At 37.3% G+C, this 7,445-nt stretch overlaps 1 non-coding gene across 1 annotated transcript; it reads left to right on the top strand.

The window, feature by feature from the left end:
* The first annotated feature begins 2,339 nt into the window (after positions 1–2,339).
* Positions 2,340–2,503, top strand: LOC143672322 (U1 spliceosomal RNA). The gene has a single exon (XR_013169783.1). It is a non-coding gene; the product is annotated as a U1 spliceosomal RNA (small nuclear RNA).
* The last annotated feature ends 4,942 nt before the right edge of the window (positions 2,504–7,445 follow it).

The following is a 7,445-nucleotide window of genomic DNA, read 5'->3' as shown; positions in this document are numbered from 1 at the left end:
CCTTAACAACAAAAAGGATATATCACTGTCTGTCTCTCTTTGTCTCTCCATTTGTCTGTATTTGTCTCTCTGCTTCTGTCTTTTGATCCTCTACTTTCTCTGTTTGTCTCTGTCCCTATCATTGTCTATCTCTATATTTTTGCCTGCCTCTACCTATGTCTGTCTTTGTCTTCTTTTACTGTCTCTGTCTCTGTTCCAGTCTGCTTATCTTTGTCAATCTCAGACTCTGTCTTACATTATCTCTTTGTTTCTGGCTCTCTGTCTCTTTTGATCTGTCTGTCTCCGTCTTTATCTCTCTCTGTTGCTTCTAGGTTTGCCTATATGTATCCCTCTCTCTCTATATCTGTCCTTTGTGTATCTTTTCCATCTGTCTGTCTCTGTCTTTCCCTGTCTGTCTGTCTCTGCATCTCTCTGGTCCATGTTTCACTTTCCTTTTCTTTTTCTCTCTCTCTGTCTCTCTTTCCCTCTCTCCCTCATATTTTTATGTATCTCTCTCTTTATCGTTCTGTTTTAGTTTTCTTCCTTTCTCTGTCTCCGTGTCTACTCTCAGTCTGTCTGTCTTCTTTCCATCTGTATCTATCAGTCCCTCTATCTAAGACACTCTGCCTGTCCCTGTTTCTTTTGGTCACTATCTCTGTCTGTCCTAGTCTATGTCTGTCTGTGTCTGTCCTTTTCAGTTCTTTTCTTTTTCTTTTTTCATCTATCTTTATATGTCCCTTTCTGTGTATCCCTGTCTGCCTGTCCTATTCTCCATATATCTGTTTTCTGTTTGCATATCAGGCTGTCCTGTCTCGGTTTGCTTCTGTCTCTGTCTATGTGTTAGTTTTTTGTTATCATCTGTCCTTGTCTCTGTGTCTGTCTGTCCCAGGAAGACAGGAATTAAGTGGGATTACAGTTCAGTACACAAACCCTCTTCTGTAGTATTCCCTCCCAGTGATGTCTGTGAGACAGCTTCAGTAGTCTGCAAGAAAACAGGTCAGCAGCCCTACGGTTCATGTTCATAGATGTAAAGTATGTAAAGAAAAGGTGGCCCATTATGGAAGAGAGGTGTCACGAGGATGTCGGAGGGATGGACAGAGAAAACAGACAAGCACAAAAAGCACTATTTTGAAGAGTGTATATAAACAGCACAAAGATAACATTGGATTCTGATGAGAAATTCATCAATGTGCTGGAAAATAAACATCATTTTAAGAGGAAAGGAAAAAAGAGGGAATACATATCTACAGAAAGGTGATCCTGCTCCCCCTCACCCAAATCTCACCAAAGAATTTGGGAATAAAGCTGCCTGCTGAGAGTTAAAATTATAAAATAGATCCATTTTGTAAGAACTTAAACCAAACTTTGAGATTAAATGTAGAAGTTTGGATTGGAGTCCCTTGAAATAAATGGATGGAAATGAAAATTAAGGTTTCAATGTCATCACCTGTTCAGTTAGTATTATGTCCCCTAAGACATTTATATTTTATTAGCCCACCTAATGTTCCACCCTTTCACTCTCACTTAGCTATCTGGACCTTGATGTTCTTTCCTTTATTCAGGCTTTAATATTTTGAAAGGGCTGTACCATCTGCCCTATGTTCCAAGGTTTATTTGCTCATCCTCAGTCACCATGTAAATGCTATAAGCTCTCAAATGCATAGCACATGCATAGGCCTCTCTTTTGACCCCAGACCTACACACCTAATAGCCTCCACTACCTGACTTGGATATCTCAAAAGTACTGCAATCTCAAAAGGAACAAATAGAACTGAATGGTCCAGTCAATGAATGTTAATTTAACTGTGACTTCCTTTCTCATTTGAATAAATGCATAGAAATATTAACAGTGGTAAAGAGGTAATAAGTAATTTTTTTTAAGTTATACTTCCTCAAGTTTCAGGGAAAAAATTGGATCAATAGATTTGTCTTTTAGAGTATAGAAATATAAGTGGGAAATACTTTGTTCATGATGTTCTGAACATAGCATTTTTTTTCTTAGAACACAAGAAATTGAAATGTATCTCATAGTCAAACAGTGAATAACTAATTGATATACGAATGATCTTCAGGAATGATGTGTTAAAACAATGCTAGTGAAAATTTAATTTAGACTGTCAACAAATTTTCCAAATTTTTTACAACTGTATCACCAGTCTAGATTCTAAAGGATTATTTCACTCCATAATACAGCAAAATTCAACTGCCAAACTTAGTTTGTATTACTAAGTTTGCTAGGAGCAGGGTAATGCAAGGCAGTTTAAAAGCTGAAAACAATCTGAAGAATTCATGTTAATATTTGAATACCTGAAAGTCTATTTATTCTCTGAGAAGTAATTGTCCCTTAAACATAAACAATTATATTTACCTGGCAGGGGAGATAACATGATCACGAGGGTGGTTTTCTCAGGGAGAAGTTTATCCATTGCACCTTGGATGTGTTGATCTCTACGATTTCCCCAAATATAGGAAAATCCACTGCATAAATTGTGGTAGTGGGGCACTGCGTTCACACTTTCTCCTGAAAAAAGAAAACAAAAAACATAAACATTTAAATATTGGAGATATCAATAAAAAACAATAAAAAGCTAAAAGTAACATAGTTTTGATTAACATATTTGAAATACGTGGTATTTTATGAAAGAAAATGGTTAGGTGAATTAAAAATTTTCAAGTAGTATTAAAGATCATATTTTGGGAAAAGGCAAACAGGGTTAATAATGGAACTCCAGTAAGACAGTAGACTTCCTCTGGAGTTGCATTCTCTAATATGGTAGCCGCTAGCCACATGTAAATATTCAAATTAAATGAAATGGAAAATTCAGTTTCTCAGTCCCACTGGCCACATCTCAAATGTTCAGAATAGCTGCATGTGGTTAATGGCTACCATACTGTGTGCAGTAAAGATGGAATATTTCCACCTGCTCAAAGAGTTCCGTTGGATAGTTCCTCTCTATGATTGGTCACCATAAATGATTTTTGCGTTTTTTGAAATAAAAGTCATAGGTTAACAGGAAAATCATGCAGAAAATTCAGAGTTCCCACATACTCATACTCATTATTAACATTTTGTATTGGTGTGGTAACTTTGTTACATTTGATGAGAAAATGTTACTGTAATTGTACTGTTAACTATAGTCCATAGTTTACATGATTGTTCACTGTTTGTATTATACAGTCCTGTGTCGTTGTTGTTTAAGTGTTTATTCTGGTAATATATATACTATCTAAAGTTTCCCTCTTTTAACCACATTCAGATATTTAATTTATTGTTGCTAATTACATTTACAATGTTGGGCTGCCATTACCATCTTCCACTACCAAAACTTTTCTGTCATCCCAAACAGAAATTCTATGCCAATTAAACATTAACTTCCCATTCCTCACCTCCACCCGGGATCCTGGTAACATGTATTCTAGTTTCTGACTCTGTGAATTTAAAATACTTAATCCAACTATTTCATAACAGTGAGATCATGCAATATTTGTCTTTTTATGTCTGGATTATTTCATCAGCCTGATACCTTCAAGGTTCATTCATATTGCCTAAGTGATTTTTAACTGTCCTTCTACTTATGATTATGCATATTGTCCAAATAATCATTTACTTTTTATTGATTCTGCTTTCTAAGTGGATTGTTGATATTTGTGGGAGTGCGGAGGAGTTATAAAAATGGAACTGCAGAGTGGTCACATTTCGATTTATGGGTCTCATTTGGCTTGTTGAGATGTTATGGATGTTGGGAACTAGGATTGGGGAAACCTGATTGGATGATGGCACCATTCAAAGGGATGTTTTTTTTTAACCTTATGCCATGGAACTTCAGAAATTCGTGTTCTGCCTTCTATTGTTCACAGAGCATAATCTGGAGGTCAGATCATCACTCAAACTCATGTCTAAAATTCAATTTTGCTTCCATTCTTCCTTTCTAACAGGAAAAATCAATTTTCAATATATTTTGAGTCTGATTTATTACAGTTATTATTATTCATATTTCCATATTTACGTATTCATATTTCCACACATATCCACATTTATATAAGGCTAGAGGCCCTGCAATTGTCAACTGAGAGGATGCAAAAGAAAAGCCATCGTAGACTGAAAAGTATGTTAGAAATGTTAGAATGTGGGGTTACTGAAAATAATATTTGATGCTTTGTTTTTCTTTGTCACCACATTTAACTTATTACAAGGTGTTAATGCCTTCCAGACATAGGCCACCAGGAACATACTTATAATTGTACAAGATGAGCTTATTATTCATTGCAGTGAGGGAAAGTGTGTGCAATTGGGAACTGGAGGCCATTTCAGTAAGAAGGTGATAGAAAAGGCTCATATTAGGTGATTCGAGGGAGGGCTTAACAATCAAGGTTATGATTTGGATTTAATAATCTCAAGAAATGAATAGAATCTTATGATTAGGTATCTTAACCTCATGTATAGGGAGAGCAGTCTAGAATGAGGTTAAAGCAGTAATTGGTAAAAAATAAAATATCAGTGACACTTGCTCAGAGAGAGAGATATTTCATGTTATAAACTGGCCTTGCCTTTGTCTGTGCTTAGAAAAAATATATATACTGGCCTATTCTAGCTGTAAGTGAAGTGCCAGTTTCTAGATGTCATTTTTTTTCTTTTTAATTACACTGTTTTGGCCAAGGATAGATGAAGTTGGGTCGCATTAATCCACGATGACATCCAGAGTTTCAGCAGTGTTGGCCAGATTTTGCTGATCAGGATTTTTTTTTTTTTTTTGGAGAATATAGCCTGTATTGGAGATGGGTTAGTCCCTCTTGTTCCTTTTGTTGTAAGGATTGTCAAAATCCTCAGATGTAGCAATGACTGCGATAGTATTTGAGACTGTACAGGGTACAATTGTCAACTGCAACAGAAGTACTATAATTATAAGAAACAAAATGATTATTAGCCCTTAAAAACGTCTTGAAATCAGGGGTCTAGATTATCAAATAAATTCAACGGGGTCTGTTTTAGAGAACCAGATGACTTTTGTTAGGATCAAAGACAAATTTCAGACCATATATAATCCCTAATGTAGGAACTGCAACTCATGAAGTATACATGAATAGGGAAACAATAATTGATTATGTGATTATTTAAAAGAAATTGGTTTGCAGCTTCCTGGATAAAATTTTTCAAGAGAAATGTCCACCAAAGAGTGTAGTTTTAAATATTGTAAAGTCTCTAACAATTATCCTAAATACAGAGAATAAGTTAGTATATGGCATGTTGGGTGTAAGGATATTGTTTCTGTAAGAAATAGTACCTGTCATGATCAGGTTCATGTGTCAACTTGGCCAAGTGGTGGTTGGGCAAGTGCTGGCTTTCGGTTGCAATGAGGACATTTCATAGAATTAAATCATGACCATGACAGCTGCATCAACAGCTGATTCCATTTGTAATCAACCAAAGGGTCGTGTCTTCTGCAATGAGTGATGCTTAATCTAGTCACTGAAAGTCTTATAAGGAGGATTCAGAAGAGACAGGTTCTTCTCCCTTCGGCTGGTGACCCTCTCCTGTGGAGTTCATCCAGACCCTCCATCTGAACCATCAGCTTCACAGCCTACCCTAGGATTTTGGACTCTGCGTTCCCATGGTCATGTGAGACACTTTTATAAATTTTATATATGCGAGTGTTCCCTGTTGATTCTGTTTCTCTAGAGAACCCTAACTAATACATCTTGGTACCAGGAGTGGTTCTTAAGAAACAGAATCTTAAAAATGGGTTTTTATGAATGGTTTTCTACTCTGACTGGACTCAAAGACACTAAGGACTCTGATTCCCATAATCAGAATGACACTGTCAATCCATGGAGTGAGTTGGCAAAAGAGATAGTCAAAATATCACTGTTTGATTCTCCTAATCCTTCACTGGTACGAAGCCACGCTCTGGGGGATAAGGTTTTTGACACCTTTACAGAGTTTTGTAGAAATAAGAGGTATAGAGATGTTAGTTGGTTGTTGTTACATGCACTGGCTACATTAAGGGGTGAGAGGGATGGGCTTAAGTCTTCAAACTAGAAGTACAAGTGCTGTCTGAAAGATGTAGACGTTTTTATGAGTATCCTGAAGGAAAATCTTATTTCCTGTACCTGTAGACTTGAGATCTCTGAAAATCAGACTCAGAAACTTATTGTTAGAGTAGCAACTTTACAACATAAATTGAAATCTCAATCTTACATGGTTTCTGCCATTAAATTGAGGGCATTGATTGGAAAGGAGTGTGACCCTGAAAAATGGGATGGTGACATATGGATTGATAATGACGTCGGGGGTGAGGTTAAAACCGTAGATCAAACTGAGTCTTCTCTAGTAACCCTGTAATAGTTTGCCCTGAGGACATCACCGCCCCACCTCCAGCCTGCCTTGAGGAGTTGGCCATCCAACCTCCTCCTGAAGGGATTAGCCCTAGAGTGATGAATCCTGTTTCACCAGATGAAACTGCAAATGAAGGCCCTGAAGCAATGGCTTGAAAGATATTTCTAATTCTTTTCATGACCCACCCACACCACATCTCATTTCTTCCATACCTATAACTAGACTAAAGTCCCAACAGGCCCCTAAAGGTGAGGTACAATGTATCACACATGAAGAGGTATGTTATACTCCAAAAGAACTGTGTGAATTTTCCAATTTATATAGACAGAAATCAGGGGAATATGTGTGGCAATGGATTTTAAGGGTGTGGGATAATGGTGGGAGGAATATAAGGCTGGATCAGGCTGAATTTATTGATATGGGCTCACTAAGCAGAGACTCTGCATTCAATGTTATAGCTCAAGCAGTTAGAAAAGGCATTAACAGTTTGTTTGGATTGTTGGTTGAATATGGATCAAAAGGTGGCCAACATTACCTGAGGTTGAAATGCCAGAACTGCTCTGGTATAATGTAGATGAGGAGATCCAGAGGCTAAGAGAGATTGGAATGTTGGAGTAGATTTATCATGCAAAGCCTACTCTTACACCCCAGGAATGTCCGGAGGATGCACCTTTTACCAGAACAGTGAGAAATAAATTTGTGAGACTAGCACCATCACCCCTAAAGAGCTCTGTGGTTGCACTTATATGTAGGTCAGATATTACTGTAGGAACTGCTGTCACAGAGTTGTAATCCTTAAACACAATGGGGATGACAGGATACCGAATTGGCAGAAGCCAGGTGTCAGCACTTAATCACCAAAGACAGGGTAGACGTGGCTATTATAATAGACAGCAAACTCAAAGCAGGCATGAAAATTGTATGACATGCAGAGATTTCTGGCATTGGCTAGTAAATCATGGGGTACCTAGAAATACAATAGAAGGGCAGTCTACTAAACTTTTGTTCAAGCTGTATAAACAAAAGAGTTCTAGGTCAAGTAAACAGAAGTCTAATCTGAATTACAAAAACACAGAGTCACGGCCCCTTAATCAATTTCCAGACTTGAGACAGTTTACAGACCCAGAGCCCC

Source organism: Tamandua tetradactyla, chromosome X (assembly GCF_023851605.1).
Source record: "Tamandua tetradactyla isolate mTamTet1 chromosome X, mTamTet1.pri, whole genome shotgun sequence".
NCBI lineage: Eukaryota > Metazoa > Chordata > Mammalia > Pilosa > Myrmecophagidae > Tamandua > Tamandua tetradactyla.
Note: the sequence above shows the minus strand (reverse complement) of the source record. Positions and strands in the feature narration are given on the sequence as shown.